The 19,155-nt window shown below is 44.9% G+C and overlaps 1 protein-coding gene across 2 annotated transcripts in view; it reads left to right on the plus strand.

Moving 5' to 3' along the window:
• Positions 1-19,155, plus strand: part of sp3 (phosphatidylinositide phosphatase spermathreecae) — a 241,834-nt gene that overhangs the window by 44,056 nt on the left and 178,623 nt on the right. The gene's annotated exons all lie outside the window — the stretch shown is intronic.

The raw sequence follows: 19,155 nt of genomic DNA on the forward strand, positions 1-19,155 counted from the left end.
CGCAGGGGAGTGGAGTTCGATCAGCTGATCGTGCCTCAGTGCTACCGTCAGGATCTGTTGCGCTTGTCGCATGGGGGTTCGTGGTCCAGACACCTAGGAGTTAAGAAAACTAAGGACCGTCTCTTGCAAGAGTACTATTGGCCAGGGTGTTTTCAGGACGCAGACCACTTTGTGAGGACATGTGACACCTGTCAGCGGGTGGGCAAACCAGGGGACAAATCGAGGGCGCCGTTGAAGTTGGTACCTATCATTACGGAGCCTTTTAGACGGCTCGTTATTGATACAGTGGGACCTCTGCCGGTAACAACCACGGGGTACAGACACATTTTGACTGTGATCTGCCCAGCGACAAAGTTCCCTGAAGCAGTGCCGCTTAAAGAGCTCAGCTCAGTTGAGATAGTCAATGCACTACTGTCCATATTTGCGCGAGTTGGTTTTCCTGCGGAAATCCAGTCAAATCAGGGCACAGTGTTTACTAGCGCTTTGACGACAGGCTTTCTCGAAAGGTGTGGGGTAAAGCTGTTACACAGCTCAGTGTACCACCCACAGGACTCAACAAAGTGTCTAAATGGGCCAGAGAAAATGGCTTTAAAATCAATCCCAATAAAAGCTCATGTATGTTATTCACACGAAAGAGAGGACTGACTGCAGATCCCAATATAGACTTAAATGGACAGCACATACCTGTAAACACAAAACACAAATTTCTGGGCATTATTCTGGATAAAAAATTAACTTTCATTCCGCACCTAAGATATCTTAAGCACAAATGCCTAAAAACAATGAACATTCTAAAAATCTTGTCGCATGCAACATGGGGCAGTGACAGGAAATGCCTCATGAATGTCTACAAAAGCCTTATACGTACACGCCTAGACTACGGGGCTGTTGGTTTACCAGTCTGCCACCCCAAGCGCCTTAAAGATTCTTGACCCTATTCATCACTTAGGTATCCGCCTGGCTACCGGCGCTTTCAGGACGAGTCCTGTGGAGAGTCTCTACGTTAAAGCCAACGAGTGGTCGCTTCATCTTCAGAGGTCGTACTGCAGTTTCCTTTACTTTCTGAAAGTTAACGCGAACCGCGATCATCCATGTTACGAAACCATAAACAACCTCGCATCTGCAACGCTGTTTGATAATCGACCTGCAGCTAGAGAACATTTTCTCTGCGCGTTAGAAAACTTTTTGAGAAAATGGAAGTTCCGGCTCTTGAGCAAAACCTTATGGTCCCAGCAAAGCCACTGCCGCCATGGCAGTGGCAGCACATAGAATGCGATACATCCTTCGTAGAGGTTACAAAACACGCTCCAGAGGCACACATAAGAATGCATTTTTTAGAACTCCAGCACAAGTACCCGTACACAGAATTTTACACTGACGCTTCGAAGTCGCACGCTGGCGTTTCCTATGCAGCTATCGGCCTATCGTTCTCCGAATCCAACGTTATGCACCCGGAAACGAGCATCTTCACCGCAGAGGCTTACGCAATACTGTCTGCTGTCCAACAAATCAAGAAAACAAAGCTACAGAAAGCCATTGTATTTACGGACTCCCTATCTGTCGTAAAATCTCTGATATCACTCAAGAACTTCAGGAATCCCATACTCATTAATCTATATTCACTCCTGTGCAAATTATATTCGTGTAATAAACACGTCATAGTATGTTGGGTGCCTGGGCACAGGGGCATCGAGGGCAACATGCTCGCTGATGAAATTGCCAAATCCATTACAAAAAAAGCTGGCAACCCTTCCATAGGTATCGCACCTTCAGACCTAAAACTATTTTTGCGCAAAAAACTTAGAAGGCATTGGCAACAGATGTGGGATACTGAAACTTCCTATAAACCCCATTTAATTAAGCCACACTTAGGAAATTACGCACCAATAACAAAAACACGGCGAACTGAAGTCATTTTCTGTCACCTTAGAATAGGCCATACCTATGGCACACACTCTTATCTATTGACCGGTAGCGAAGCTCCAACCTGTTGTAAATGTGGCGAAACACTGACCGTCCTCCATGTCCTGCTGGAGTGTCGGGAAGCGGAATCTCAAAGGAAAAAGCACTTCCCTCTAGCGTACCGACAGCAGATCCCTTTACACCGATGTATGTTCCTTGGTGCTGACCTGCTTTTTAACCCAAAAACAGTTTTTAACTTTTTACAGGATGTTGACGCATTACAAATACTAAGCCCACAAGTTTCGTAGCACGGCCTCTAATCAGAGGCTCCTGCTGCGAAAGCTGCGCTTTGTATAGCACTTGCCTCCGGGCCCTTTCAGTTAAGGACCTCGTTGAGGCAGTAGTGCTACTGACATATATACATTTTTAGTACCTCACACCTTCATGGTATAACTTTTAGGTTAACAGCACACCTCACAAGCCATTGTCATTATGTTAACATGTTTATATCCTGCTTCTTGTCTTATGCCTCTATACAGCCACACTATCTCGTCATAGACAGCCACCATACCTTTTGTTGTTACTTTTCTCACCGAGTACATAACACCATTGCTTGGCGCTCTTTGGCCATGACTGGCTCTTGCACCACAAAACCCTATACATCATCATCATCATCATCATCATCATCATCACTTGTTCAAAAGACACATCAGTGGGAATGCCCTCTGCAGTGGCACTCAGCCAACCTTTCTGTATGTGAAGCTATGAAAAGAGCAACAGAATGTTGCGATCACGGAGATCTGCGGGTGGGTGAATGAACTAATAGGTGTGAGCTTACGCAAAGTTTTTGATGGTAGGCGCGCTGCTAAAAACATTAATGGAGAACATCAGACCCCTCCATGGAAGTGGCCTAGAGGTGAAGGCTGTAAGAGGCAGCTACATACTTGCGACAGTTTCACACCGACTGCACTAAGAAGCTGTGTTCACGACTTTTTCTTCCGCATTGAGATCCAAACAGTGCAGAAGGTCGCTGCAGAATAAGCATCTGCAAACCCAGATGATCTGCTCACCCTTCAGTAGTGGACCATCTACCACCTCCTACTGGACATCGGCTTCAAGAGTGAGAAACGTGGGGTCTTGCTCGTCGAGTGCAATGACTCGTTGTGGTGGGAGCACAAGTATCTTTATGAGATTGCTCGGTACAGGGAAGAAGGGTGCAAGATATTCTATCTTGATGAAATGTGGGTCACTGCTGGCCATTCAAAATCATGTTTATTTTCCAAAGAACATTTGGAAGGAGGCCCGAACAAAAAGTGGAAGCTAGTCCACTTGAAGAGCGTTCGGGCCCCCTTTTACATACAGTGAGTAAGACAGTCAAGTCGTCATGCGATGCGTACTTGCGTGGCTTAACAATGGGGCTCAAGCAGCCATGGGGAAAAAGACAGCGGCTGATCATGACTCATGTTGGTAGTGAGGACGGATGTGTTGGTGGTTGTCTGGATGTGTTCCTGGGAAAGAAAACAGGTGACTACCACGAGGAAATGGACGGCAACCGTTTTGAGATGTGGTTTAGCTCGGTCGTCTAGTGGCTGCCACCGCGAAGCGTCATTGTCATGGACAATGCGTCCTACCACTCCAGGCGTATGGAGGAAATCCCGTCACTGTCATGGTGGAAGGCAGAAGTCCAAGACTGGGTGGCCTCAAGGGCGATCCTGTACCATGCTGCCATGACTAAGAAGCAGCTGCTTGACACTGTAGCCACCGTTAAGACTAAATTTTTCAAGTACTGGGTTGATGCGGCTGCTGAAAGTGCGGGCTTTGTTGTCCTCAGTCTCCCTTCATATCACTGTAAGTTTAAACCATAGAACTCATTTTGACACAGATTAAAAATGGAGTGGCAGTGATGAACACCACATTCAAGACCAAAGTTGTGCACAATCTTCTTCTTGGTGAAGTGGAGAAAGTTGCACCAGAAAACTGGGCCAAGGCTGTGCGGCATGTGAAAGGCATCCAAACACACTTCTAGGATATGTGGGGGTTTAGTGACAAGATGGAGCCTGGGAATCGATAACAGCACATCTGAATTGGAGCTCTCTGGCATCGAGCTATTGCGGTGCGCTGGCAGGCTACACGATGGCTGATGCATGCTCCCCAGGTGTCGTCACTTCTGCTGCTTAACTGTGCCTGCTGCCACGTTTCACCTCGACTACACGACGGCTGATGCACCCACCTAAGATGTCCTCACTGCTGCTGCTTGACTGTACCCACTGCCGCGTCTCACCTCAACTACACGATGGCTGATGCACGCTCCACAGATGTCCTCACTGCTGCTGGTTGACTGTGCCCACTGCCATGTCTTGCCTAGACTACACGACTGCTGTTGTGTGCTCCTCAGATATCCTCACTGCTGCTGCTTGACTGTGCCCACTGCCATGTCTTGCCTAGACTACACAACTGCTGTTGCACACTCCACAGATGTCGTCACTGCTGCTGCTTGACTGTGCCCACTGCCATGTCTTGCCTAGACTACACGACCGCTGTTGCACGCTCCACAGATGTCGTCACTGCTGCTGCTTGACTGTGCCCACTGCCATGTCTTGGCTCGACTACGCGATGGCCGATGCCCACTCCACAGATATCCTCACTGCTGCTGCTTGACTGTGCCTGTTGCTATGTCTCACGTCGACTACACGATGGCTGATACATGCCCCAAAGGTGTCCTCCCTGTTGTCCTCTGTGTCCTCTGTCACATTTCACCTCGACTACACAGTGACTGATGCATGCTTTTGAGAATGCTGTGACTCCTCTCACATGCTCTCCTGTGCCTCTTGAGTGCAGCGTTTTATAGCCCATTTTTATCAGGCTGCCCTTTTGAACAGTGGCTATAGCCCTGCCGGTAGAGATGTTCGTTCATCCTGTTAACGTTAGATGTTGCACAACTGAAGGTTTCTGAGCACAAGGCACGATTACATCAACAATCTCTCAAGCAGGTCATGCCACAAGAAGATGTGGATCACATATCTTTAGTGCATTGAAGCAGTGCTCCACAAACATACTTATAGCTCGCATTGAATCAACATAGACGAGAGTACAGTTCATTGCAGTCAAATCGGGGATCCAGTCATGGCTGACAGTTTTGGCTGCCTAGAACTCTCATATGTGCCACTCTCATATGTGCATATATGTGCCACTCTCATATGTGCCATATGTGTGTGTGGCAAAGCCCATTGTGGCCCTTTTTCTTTGCACAAAAATGGGAGGTGGGGGTGGGGCTCAAGAACTCATCTTCCAGAGAAACCAAGCACCAGGCCAGGGGATATCTTGCACCCATTGTATCACTGGTGGTTGCCCGCCAGTATTGGGGACTGAACTCCACACCTCCTTTAGCTTTCCCTGGTTGAGACCCTGCACCTGCTAGTGTCAACACGCTGGAAATCTTAACAAGCATCTTCGCATACACAAAGCGCTACTTCACTTCGACCTGCAAGGCAATATGAGACACGACCATGAGGGCTCCACTGATGCCACTTCCTGAGCCTACTTGTGCATCACAAACTCTGTTGGAGACACTTGTGAAGGCATAAACTCGCTTCATAATGCTGGCCAGAAAGTGTTGCCCACATTCATCTCTGTAGATTCACACTGTGCCGTCAGTCGCACCCCTTCGGCCACTATTCAGTACTGTGAGTGATGCAACTGTTGGAGGGCACAGTGTACATCTATTCAGTGATGTGCAATGTTCTGTATTACTTAGAGAGACTAGGCTACTGCGATCATCTCTGGAACCAGAGAGCTCCTTACCAAAGCACTCACAGTGTTCTTGCTGAAGACGTCAACTCAATGTCAGTCATATCAGGAAGGCAGAGCCAGGCGGAACCATTGCCTGGAAAACTGGTTCAAGGGCTCCGTCAAAAAGTTTTTTCCCCTGTACTTCAGAAATGCTTCATGAATTTCCATGTCCTCTTAAACTAGAAAAGTGCTATAGCATGTGATTGTAAGGAATTATCTTTTTTTATGAAGTGTATGGTGTAATATAAAAATGGGCCGAAAATGTTCCTTTTTCCAGAAATTGTAGTGTATGCTTTAAACATATGGGAAATGTTACATTACTCATACTCACGTTAATTGTCACTGAAATGTCCAAATAATGTTTTCACTCGAAAGACTACAAAGTGCTCAGCAATTTCTGTTGTGAGCCAGTCATTGGGGATGTCCGAACATGAGTGTTTGTCAAATGTGAAGTGCTTTCTTCCATCTATACAGCAGTTGAAGTCTACTGCTAAGTACTGTATTCTGTAAGAAAGCATTCCAAATGAATGTGAAATGCCATACGAGATATATTGTCTATGTCTTTTTTTCACTAATACATGTAAATGAACTTTTTGATCCATCCAGGTCCCTTTCACAAGTAAAAGTATTTGAAAGCGGACATTACTCGTACTCAAGTTACTTGTATGGATCAGTGCAACCACAATCACCTCCGCAGTCTGCCCCTTGGGCGATATTCAACCATATTTCTCAGGCATGTTCTGTATCTCCTCGTGAACCCTCCCAATGGGCTCCAACAACGAATGATCAAGTTAACACCTGACAGAGGGAGAGATGTAAATGTTTTACTGTCAGTGCTATGTATGTATGCACATCAGTTCATATGTGTATGTTGTCCTAGTCTATGCATGCTCTTTTGTCACACTGAAGCCACTGGGTCTTAGGTCTCTTCACTCGAGCCCAACACCACATATTGTTTGAATGGAAAAATAAACACAAGGTCCATCTACTAGTCTATTTCTCAAAGATGTCTTGCCACAACACTAAGTTAACATGAACAATGGTGAAAAGTTGACCCAGCAACATCGCTTCGTGGGCTGCTAAATAATGGTACTGTTCATAAATAACTTTTGTTACAATATCTGATCAATTAAATATTGCCTGTTTATACCATTTATGTGCCCAATGCAGCTCAACCAAGCACCTACCTTCAGCACAAGAACTTTGCAAATGTCTTGTCACATGCAGCTGCATTTTTGAACGTGCAACAGCACAATTATGTTTGCAGTACTCTGTTCATGGCATTTGCTAATGAAGGATTACGCCTTTGACATCTGCTGCTTCTATGAACGTTTGCGCATACTGTTATGTATGGTATGTGGTGTTCAACTTCCGGAAGCTGCACATAGGCTGTGAGACACGCAGTGCACAGCTTCTTAGCTGCATTGCCAGTTGCAGTAACATCATGTGTGAGCTTAATATAAGGCAATGTTTGTCTAGTGCCTGAATCAAACATGCACCCAACACATTTGAAACGAATTCTCCACCATTTAATTTTCATGGTTACCGAAAGCAATTGCTTGCTCTGTACTGCAAGAGTGTACCGCACATTTGACCTGCACAATTAAGATGATTGCACCGGTAGTAGGATGATTCGACCCACTGCGGTTGCTTAAATAAAGGCTATGGTGTTGGGCTGCTAAGCACAAGGTTGCGGGATCGAATCCCGGCCACGATGGTCACATTTCGAAGGGGGGGGGGGGGGGCAGAATGCGAAAACACCTGTATACTTCGATTTAGGTGCACGTTAAAGAACCTCAGGTGGTAAAAATTTTTGGAGTCCCCCCCCACTACGGTGTGCCTTGTAAGCAGGTCGTGGTTTTGGCACTTAAAACCGCATAATTTAATTAGGATGATTCTGCTCAAGGCTGTACAAAGACAGTTTATTTAGGCATAAAATAATTGCACAGTGCCCTCAAATCATCAAATACAGCTTGGGGCTTCTTGATGACATTGGATAAGTGGCGAAAGCGATGCATTGGTAATAAGGGACAGCTCAATGGACGGCTCTGGAATAATTTCTACCCCCTGGGGTTCTTCAGTGTGCAGTGACATTGCACAGTATACAAGTGCCTTGTGTTTCGCCTGCATCGAAACGCGGCTGCCGTAGCTGGGATTGAACTCATCCTCGGGCTCAGCATTTGAGTCAGCCTGCAATGACAGCGTTCGCCATTGCGCAGTGCTCAGAAATCATGAAACCGAGCTCAATATATGTACCTTTGGATACTGCTTGACAATTGCTCTATCTCAAAAGGACACCCGCAATGTCAGCGGCTAGTTCAAAACGCACACCAGCAAGCCGACAGTGGTTCTTCAGTGGTCCTGTCCAACCACGAAAAATTACAATGAAACATACATAGACTGGCCTTAATGGTATGGATTTTACGATTGTGATGAACACACCGGTACAGCTGAATTTAGGTTGAGTCCTCGATCAATAGCACATTTAAGTTATATCCTACTATAGGAACCTTAGTGCTAGCTAAAGCCCCTCAATGATTAAAAGTAACGCCATCTCTGCTGCCCTCTCGCGCTTCGCACTCATTTCTCCTCGTGCACTCTCGCCCCTTGATACAGCGTAGCAAGCTTAAGTGGGGACGTGGCTTTGAAAATCAACTTCCTTATTTCTTCATGGATTTTGATGAAAATTGGCACAAATGTTTAGAATGTATGCCTGATGCGTCCATAAAAGTTTCGGTGTGATATGTTTAGAACATTTTATTCACTTTTATCGAGCAGAATTTTACTCCCTTTAACTTTCTGGAGAGCCTGGGGAACTTAAAAAACGTGATAAAAGGCTTGTTAAGTATTGACTGCATAGCTAAATGCATGCTGAAGGGCTTGACATTCTTGCACTTTCTTTTTCGCAACACAAATGTTTTGGAGTGCCATATTTTATGTTACCTTCCCATCAAGCACACTTTCAGGGTAGACGAATAGCCATATTGTAAACTTACAGAGGGTCAGGATAAGAAAGCGAGAATGTCACGACCTGCACTGTAGCCCAAGGAACGTGACAAAAAAAAAAAAAAAATACGGAGTCAAACGGTAACAAAGAAATTAGCTCCAAAAACTGAGCAGAAAGGCAGAAAAAATAGTTTTGAGAAAATGGCTCTCAAAGTTTCACCTTCTCCTCAGTTCTCAAAAGGCATCAAATTTGTAGTCTTTGGGGTGTTTAGTGAGTGATGTGGGGCTTCTTGTACATGTGGCCTCTGGTCTGGTGCGCACCCCCCCCTCCCCTTTTCTTTGTATATATTATAGGGCATTCTTTGCTGCTGCTGCTCTACGAAGAGCATGGTGCCTAAGTTTCAAACCAAGTGACGTGCAGAACTCTGTGTGGGCATGAATATACGTCCAGGGTACATTCAGGCAGCCTGTACCCGCAGGCTGCCCGATTGATAGCAATCTCCAGTACAATCAGTGAGATACTTTTTTTCTTTTGGGAGAATTCACCATGTTACTGAATGAAGGCTCTGCGTGTCAGCATCCTCCCAAGTCATCTTTACTTGACAATGGCTGTAGAACTTAGAATCAGAGAGCCAGTGATAGGTTTTCAGCCGCTGCTTTCCAGAATTGTACTTTTGTACGATGCCTCAATCACTTTTGCAGCCAGGTGTCTGTGCCAGCCCAAGGGGCCTAGTGAACAGAGCACATGATGAGGTTCTCTTTATGAAGGAGTGGCATAATAGATATTATTACGAGCTATCGTGACAATATAATAGAGTGAACGCGCAATATGCTTAGTTGCGGGTCCGAGGTGCCTATGTGCGAAATGTCTAGCCGCAGATAGGAGCCGACGAGCGATGTGCTTAGTCGCGCAGTCCGAGGTGCCGATGCGCGAAATGCCTGGTCGCGGGCTCGAGGAGTCTATCCTCGATGCGCTTATTCGCGCAATCCGAGGGGCCGACGCGCGATGTGCATGATCGCCGAGTCGGAGCCTCCCTCTGCGCGAAATGCTTAGCCGCGTGACCGAGGATTGCGTGCGCGATGTGCTTCGCCACGAATTTTGAAACACCGAGTGCTGAAGGATTCTGCGCGTGAATCTTGGTCGCGAAGTCCGCGTCGCCGATGCTCGGAATGCTTAGCCGCGAGTCTGAAACGTCCACAAGCATAGGGATCGGCCACGCTACTGCGATGTCCGCGTAACGCCCGTTTTGACACAGGCTCCGGTACGACTCCGTTTTGACACAGATCGCAGGCTCCGGCACGACCTTCAATTATTTACTTTTTGTGCGCATGTTTCTGGATGAAGGAGATAGCTGAAGCGGCAAATTTGAAGACGGAGAAATGCGCTTTCCAACGAGACCAAGATGGCGGCGCTTGGTCGCGCCGTTCCGGAGATATAATTGTGGTTTGAAAAACGCTGTTCTTTCTTGATTTCCGCGAGATGTTTCGCCACCTTGCCTGATAAAACGAATTTTGTAGAGCACTTCTAAGTGGTTTACAGTGATGATATTTGGGTATCAGATAGGAAAAAGGTTATAGAAACTGAAAAGGTGATTTTCAAGAGATCGGATTTTTGGCAATTTTTCGCGATGCGAAAGCCGCGTCCCCCCATAATGTGACCGGGATGACAACTTTTAGTTTGGCGCTTTTGTTTTAGCTCTTATTTATTTCCTGACGCACTGAAATTACAACCGAGAGCCTTATTTCAACCAAGCGGTATGAACGAAGCTTTAGGGGGAAAAAAAAATGTAAAAGATTGTATGCTTTGGAGTCACGACAGGGATAGTGTGGGCGCACACATTCGCATCTCTTATGGGTTTGCGCCGAGTACGGTTTGTGAATCGTCGCAAGTAGCTGTGAAACATGGCTCCCTCAAAGTGTTCATCAGAAATAGAAGCTACAAATCTGTTTTGAGTGCCTCCGACTGTAACTGCTCAGTTATACAGTTACGTCATTAAGGCGAACGGAAGCAGTGACTGAAGTCACATCAGCCATTCGGGCATGATGGTTTCGCCTAGAGCCTTACAATGAACATTAAAATTTATTACGTTGGCACTAACTATGTGCTCTTAGAGCATGCTGGGTACATGGTCAGGCTCCAGCTTCTTTTTGCCAATATCATGCTTAATCAAAGGCTCAAATTGTTCATCTGAAAAATGATCATAAATATTAAACAAAGGACAAAAAAACGTCCTACATGAATTAAACATTGCACGCCCAGAAAATGATTCGTCACGGACAAACATTAATGAAAAGCTCAGTAAGGATACGTAAATTTTGATTGAATGAGCAGCGTTTCCCACAGAATTTTTAAATGTGTGGAACGCCATTTTTTGCTCAAGTATTAACGTATGCAAGTCTAATTTGTTTCATGCGTATTCTAACAATTTAATTGATGCTGTATTTTTTCCACTGCTAAAAACACACATTGTAATAAGGTTCTACTTGTATTGTCTGTGTGTTTATAGCATAGTACCCCCCTTATTACAAGATGAACTTCCACCAACTAGCCCACCTTGCCGCTCTACTAAACACATGCTTTAAAAAATGAAAATTTTAGTCCTTGAGTATCACTCCGTTTTTCTTATATCAAAAAGCATGCAGAAACTCCTCTGGAGTTATCTAAGTATGCATAAGTATACCCCCAAATTTCAGTTGGCGGCCCACTCCTACATTCAAGTTGGGCCGCCCACAAATTTAAGTTGAACAACCCCCAAATTTAAGTTGGCCCACTCCTACTCTTTCTTCCCTATGCATATCCTATGGAGCCCTGTGTATCCTATGGGTATTCTGTCTGATCATTTTCATTTTGTTTTGTTTCAGTTGTTCCTTATTGCTTACAAAGTTACCAATCTACATTTACACTATTACTATAACGATTCAATGTCTTAACTTCGGAAATTGCATATTTTTGTGCATATACAAGACCTTAAACTTTTCTCCTATTGAAAAAACTTGCCTGTGAATTCGCCAAGGAATCCTTACGCATTAAAAGAAATGCGCACTACTGCTCAAGGAAGAAAAACTATGTCGACATTGTGCACAACGAAGGAGCGCACGACATCCGCGATAACATCGTGCGGTGTGAAAGCTTGGGAATAAACACCTCTGATATATTGTGGTATTTAGAAACTTCCTACTTACTTCGCAAAGGCGCACGGACGGCGGTCCGTTTTGAAGTTTGCGCAACCGATCTTGTGCATCCATATCTTCGCTCCACATCATGCTTGCCGAATGGCACTGTAAAAAGCTTTATTTCCTTTGCTAAAGCGATTATGGCAGGCACAGCAACTCATGATGAACAGTGGAAACGGCAGCAAGAAAGTGCGCTGTTCTTAACGACACGCTCACGACGGAAGCTACCGTCGCCATATACTACATACACTATGGTGCGTATTCATTAATTCATTGAAAATAACGCCAGATAGACTTCTGAAAGCGTGCACTTTCTTCTCGGATTAAAAAATAAAAAAAATGAAAATACGCGCACTGTCACGTGATGGCGATAGTCCAATCGGAAAGAATAGGCAGGCAACGGAGGGTGGGGGTAAGGGAGAAAGGCTCGGACAGGCCGCGCAGCGGTGGAAAAGTTCAGAGGATGGCGGCTACTTTTAAACATTGAGGGGTTTTAGTGCTAGCTCAAGTTACTGTATATGCTCCCTACGGGAGCAGAGTTGCATGTAGGTCTGCCATCTTGTCTGCAGATGCATCCATGTTGAGCAGGAAAGCCACTCCTGTTGAATGCAGGAAACAGCGCAGCTCAGCGGCTGAGTGTGCTTGCTCGTTCATTCCGCATCATTGGGCCGAAGACTCACATCAAGGAAAAAAGTAAAACTCGGAAGAAAGAGCAAATTTAGATCAAATTAATTCTATAAATTGTTCATCGCTGGTTCCACGTCGTTTTTGACACAGTGCTTTCAAAGATGAAATAAGTAACTTGAGCAAACAATGGTTGCGAATAAAACAAGTGCTAAAAATTATATGTGTGTTTGTGCTTTATAAATAATGCAAGCTAAGTAGAATTTTGCGCAGATCAAAGTAGGTCTGGCATAATAGACGCTGGATATGGCTTCAAAATTTTGTACTTCACAGTTCAATGGACTGCGACAGACTGTACAGACTATATTGTGCTGTTCATATGTATATGTTCACGTGCACACATTTGTATCTTTTTCCGGTAGTTTTTTTTCACCAGCTAAACAACTGTTAAGTGTAGTGTGAGAGGAGCCATAATACATGTCCTGAATGTTATCGAAAAAATATTGCTAGTGATATTTAGACTTGTTCTACATGATCAGACTTCATGCGTGATGCAAATAGGTTTGTGCATTCTAGAATGTACCATTAGGCTGGAATAAATAATGAGTCGATCATATTGAATGGCTGGCGTACTCGACTCACAGTACCGATTTTGACGTGTGACGATCATTTTGCTTTGAGGGGCACTTGTTTTTCTTGGCACATGTTTGACAATTGAGACAGTTTATTTTGTGCTTTGAAAATATATAACACAGCGGGTGAGAGAAAAAGCTGGTCATTAACAAGATTGTCCAATACTCAGATCCGCAAGTCATAGGTTTGACACTGCCTTATTCTTCACTTTCACTAGTAAAACTGTCAATGTAATTAGACAAAACGCCTAATTACAATATTCTGATGAGTCAAGCCTGGTTGCTACAGAAGGAATGTTGTGTATCCAAGGAGTGCTTTCTGCATCCCGACATTTACACATTGTCCGACAAAATACAGTATCCGCAGTGGCGTTTAGTGACTCTATGAGCGAGCAAGCCAGAGGCCACGCCTGAAAATAGAATGTAAGAATATGAAATAAGAATAAATGTGACTACATGCGAGACATCAGTCGACGAACCGCTGTCGATCTCATGCTGACTGACGAACCTGATTACATATAAGCAGGTGAATGCCATTTGCGAATTGTCCGAACAAGAGTGTTTTTTTTTTTCTGACAGCAACCTTGATGCTGCGCCATAAGGCAAAAAAGAATGTCCATCCAAACCGCACTAAACAACACACCAACACGACATATCCAACACTGGCGTAGCAGAGGCCGTAGAGGCTTGCAAAGGCAGTGGCACGGCGGGCGGCTTTGCAGGGGCTGTAGTAAGTTGACTTTCCCTCAAAAGGATGATTTTTGCGCATGTGACCAGATTTGCCGAATAAGGGTGCGAGCGGCTCGTTCAATCAGACACGCAATTCGGCTCCCCAAGGGGAGCATATACAGTAACTCTAGTGCTAGTGGCGATGTAGTGCCCTCTTTGGCTATGGGTGCAAGTTATCACACTGCCACTATGGCATCTGAGAATGGACTACAGAGCGCGTTTCCCAATGTTGGAAGGCAAAGGGAAGCTCATTACTTTTCGAAGCGAGATCAGGATGCCTTAGAGCATGCACTTGTAAAATCAGATATAAGAAGGAAGAAGCATGTGCTTGCTCCGGTAAAGCTAGGGAAACTATGGAGCATGCTTTATTAGAATGTGAAGACGTCTAACCAGCGGTCGATTTAGGCACCACTGGCCTTGAAGCCCTTGGGTTCAGCGGGAGCAGCGGAAAAATAAACATGTCTGCAATAGGCTTTAGTAAGAGGCGATTGGAGGATTGGTGGAAGAAGAGTAGGGAAACGTCAAAAAATGGAGAAGTACAAAAGCACAGTTTGCAACAGGGGATCAGAAAATTTGGGTGTGGTAGTTCATAGTGTTCTTTTTTTCATTTTTTATTGTTTAACCTAGGTAGAACATTAGGCAGTAGAATATCAAGAGCTTGGTGCCCCAACCCACCGCCCTGTACCAAAGGGGACGCTCATAACAACCATCTATCCATCCATGCATGGCGCCACTTTGCTACTCATATAACAATAGAAGATTTAGCTGTGCGTTGTAAGTTGCAGAAAAACTTATGATAGAAAAAATGTATTGCCTTTCAAAACAGTCAGCGCCCGATTTTTCGGACATTCCCCGTAATTCGGACGGCTTCGCGGCACCAACACGTACCCCATACAGTCAATGCATAAGAACGGCTGAAATGTCGGACGCAGGAATACTTCGCCGCCCGATTTTCCGTACATTTTGCCGGGACCGCTGGTCCGGAACGGCATTAATCAGTCACCACAGCCGCCATTTTGATTATCTCGCCACCTCGAACCGGCGCTTTCGCTCGCAGATCCGCTGGCAGCCGTAGACCACGGCAACGTTGACAGCGGCAACGCTAGGCCTAGCTGCGTCCGGTGCCGTGTTTTTCACAGACATAATTCGCCGCTGTCAGTCATGGCACCGGCTCCGCCTTTGTAATCCTTGCGTTGGCTTCGAAGCTCGGAAAGCAAGGCGCGTTGCAAAATGCCGGTTCCCAAAAGTCAGCTTGGCATCAATACATCAATGTTACGCGGTGAAGCTTGCGCAGAATATTGCGGTGAAGCTTAACAAGCGTGGGAAGGGGCAATTGTCCCGGGACACAGTATGTATTCCTTGATTATACACGCGTGCACCCGCCGTCTCCTGTCACAGTATGAGCACCAATATGCCTAATAAGTGTAGTGGCAGTGCTTCAGAGCTGCTTTGGTCATGCCTGTGGCGTTATGAGCCGTTAAGGGCAGTGAAAGATGCACCCATTTTTTTCGGTCTCCCCGATTTTTCGAACATTGACTGTATTTGAAAAAGGCTCAGGAGCCGCGTACAGTAATAGGAGGTCGTGTAATAGGTAATCTCATTTGTTGTCATGCTTTTACTGTGTGAGGGCGCCAAAAGTAATTTCATAACGTTTTGTGAAGCAATAGAATATAAATCCTTGTTTAATGACGAAAACAGTGCTCATTTCAGTCAATACTAGGCACGACCTTTCCATCAGTGGGGCTATCTCGATTCATGTTCTTAACAGTTGTCTGTCCCTTTCACATGATTAATATATTTCAATTACTGTCTTTCAGGACTTCAACGTTTTAGTGCAGGTAGTGATATAAGTAAACACATTGATGTGGATGCATTTCCAGTACTGTGGGAAGACTCCAAGCTGGTAAACAACAAACAGTTGTAGTTCAGCTTGATTTAGGCTACTTGTACCTACCCAAGCAGAGAAGAAAACAACTTAGAAAACGTGTAGGTGCTGATAGACAACCGTCTATCAGCTCGAGAACGCTCGTGTCCATGCATTTTATATTTTCCACCAAGCGGCTAGGTGGCAAAGACGAAACATAATCCAAATTTCAAGACTGGTGCGTGACAACTGCAAAAACTTTTTTCTTGCTTAACTCTTTGGTTTGTTGTGAGGGCCCTCCAGACAACGCAACACAACTGTACCGGTCCACTGTGGGGCACTACCTGACAAGCTTTTTTGTAGTTGAAGCTTAACTCTTTGGTTTGTTGTGAGGGCCCTCCAGACAACGCAACACGACTGTACCGGTCCACTGTGGGGCACTACCTGACAAGCTTTTTTGTAGTTGAATTGTGCGTGCGTTTTCTCATTATGCATGATGTGCCATCTCTTAAAAAGTAAGTACATTTCTTTTACTTGAGCTTTGTTTTTTTTTTACACTAGATGGCAGTGCTTACGTAGTTCGGAGCCTTGGATTGTTGACGTGCTCAGTGGCTCTGTTTCCACGACACTTGCAGCATGGCTGCCTTCTCGCCGAGTGCCTTCTACGGCAATAATTCCGAAGCATTTAGCGGAAGTGAAGACAATTTTAGTGAGGAAGAGTTCCAACTATGTGCCTCCTTCAGATGACGGAGATAGTGATTCTACAGAAGTCCGTGATAAAGAAGGCGATGATGCTGGAGGCGGTGGCTCTGGTAACAAACTACCATGTGCAACAAGCTGGCAGGGTAATTTTCCAGACTTTGCGTCTCTTTCCTTCACCGTCACAAACCCAGGATCCCAAGTAAGCACTTACAATCTAAACTGTGAGTTGGACTACCATCTGTTCTTCACAGACCAGTTGATTGAGAAAATAGTGCGCGAAATGAACAGTTAAGTGCTGAAAAAAGTCTTCAAGTGCCGGCGTCCTGCCGAAGTACTTGATTTGGAAGAACTGGGAAGACGTGACCTTGGAAGAATTCAAAGCCTTCCTAGGGGTTATCATCAACATGGCGTTGAATCCCAAGCTGGAACTGAAGGAGTACTTTAGCAAGAACCTCCTCAAGAAGATGCCTTTTTTCCCGCATGTTTTCGAATGGAAGAGATTGACGCTACATGTTGAAGAGACTCTACATGTTGCTTCAAGCCCAGATGCCTCTTCAGGTCGACGAACTCATGGAAGCAAGGTCAGGGATGTTGGGCTTTACGTTGATGCAAAATGCAGAGAGCATTTCAACGCCAGCCTGAAATATTGCATAGATGAAAGCACTGTTGGCTTCAAGGGCCGAGTCTCATTCAAGTGTTACAATCCTTAGAAGCCAACAAAATGGGGCATGCGCATTCATGCATTTGCTGACTGCCTGACAGGCTAAATTTCTGCATTTGAGCCTTATTATGGTAGCATGACGACAAATAGCCTCTGCTGTCCTGAGCTCCCCTTCACATGTAGGATTGTACTCCACCTGCTGCAGAAAGAGCAGCAAGCTATGCCGGGTAGTGGCTATTATCTTTATGGAGACAGATTTTACAAGTCCCCAGTGCTTGCCAAAGAGTTACTTCACAGAGGGTATTACTAACTGGAACAGGGATGATGAATAGAAAGCAAATGCCACAGCAGCTCAAGAAGAATATGAAAAAAAAGTAAAGTGGCTACTTACCGACAAGGAAACTCATACATAGCACTTGCCTGGTGGGATAAGCATCAAGTCACAATGCTTAGTTCAGCCCACAATACGTCTACAAAAAGAATATCAAGGAAACAGACTAGAGGAAAGACACTGACACTGGAGAAGCCTGTGATGATATGTGACTACACTGAAATTATGGGTGCAATTGACAGGGCCGATCACTACTGTGCAAGGTATGCATTTTCCCGCAAGTGTATGAAATGCTGAAGAAGCATTTAGAGTGCAGCTCTTAGGTGCCCATTCCTGTGGTGAGTGTCAATGTCGGTCTTTGTGTAACCGAGCGAACAAGCACAACAGCGAAGGATGACAGAGCGAATGTGGAGTTGCAGATGGAAAAAGACGCGAGCCGTGACTGGGACACCAATAAGAGTGGCTCCTTCAGTAACATGTGCATAGGAAACCGGTTTCATGTGGACCCACCTGACCGCTCAATGTGCACTCGTGTTTGGTGTCAGCCGGGTCGCTAGTTCGAGCTATCATCTGCTCGCGTCAGTTCTCGCCCGTGCTTGATTAGTTTGCTTGGTTTTGCCTCGTTCATGCTTGTTTCAATTGTCATGGTTAGCGTTTGTTTTCTAATCTCATTGTATGCCTGATGTGAATTGCATAGTACTTTCTGTAAGCCAAGTGGCACCAGCAATTACACTGGAACCTTCGACAGGTCATGTATAAAAGCCAACATGCTTGACCCTCAGATCAGATTTTCGATTGCCAACTCTTACACATGTGTTTCTCAAATTCATTGTTTCAGTATATCATGAAATGAAAACATGCATAGAGCTGCTCTCAAATTTCACATTAGGGAATATTGTAATTGTTGGTGAATTTTTTGGCTTCTCGAAGTTTTAATTGTAAAAAGTTTTATTTTGATGAGGATGCAGCAGCTGACGCAGAGACAGAAAGAGCAGCAGCATCTGCACTACTGCAAGAATCTTATCAAGCTGCTGGTGGGTGCTGTCAGGGCTCGCACTAAGTGGGGGCCCATCTGCATGTTTCAACTGTGAAGAAAGGTGGGATGGAAAGCCCCATTTCATGTACAAGATCCCCGGCCAAAGCAGCAAGGACTGCATTGTTTGCAAGGACTGCAACACAAAAGGGAGCAGGAAAGAAAATGTGTTTCTGCAAAACTTGCAGCAATAATATAAACTACACCGAGGAGCATGCTTTGAGCGCTTCCACCCGCTTTTCAAATGTTGTTGAAAGACTTGGGGACAGAAAGCAACTACAAAAATGAACATCGTATGATTTTTTCTTGCACAGTTGTCTTATTTCGCGGTGCCCAAAACTGGTGAAATAGTTTCAAACTGGAACGGCTGGAAAGTGGGTAAATGTTTTGGACCTCAAAGAGTAAAAAAAATACCTAATCTGATAAAATTGCTCAGTTTAACAATGTTTAGCATTACAATGTGCCAATGCATTATTTGGCGTAATCTTTACCAGGACCACCTCACCATTCAATTAGCGTCTAAACATATGTTGAAAATTAGTTTTTGCATATTTATTATCACTTGTGCAGATTGCTGTGTTATGCACTGTCCGAAAATATATATTTTTTTGCACAAAATAAAGCTCCTGAACTTAGCTGGTGAGAGCTTATATTTTTGTATAAAACAATCTTTTTAAAATATTGACCATGTTTTCCATTTTAACGCCGTATAAAAAATGGAGGAATGACTAAGAATCGATCAAGATGAACTGGTGGGCTAGTTAGTTA

This window comes from Dermacentor variabilis, unplaced genomic scaffold, assembly GCF_050947875.1.
Source record: "Dermacentor variabilis isolate Ectoservices unplaced genomic scaffold, ASM5094787v1 scaffold_12, whole genome shotgun sequence".
Taxonomy (NCBI): Eukaryota; Metazoa; Arthropoda; class Arachnida; order Ixodida; family Ixodidae; genus Dermacentor; species Dermacentor variabilis.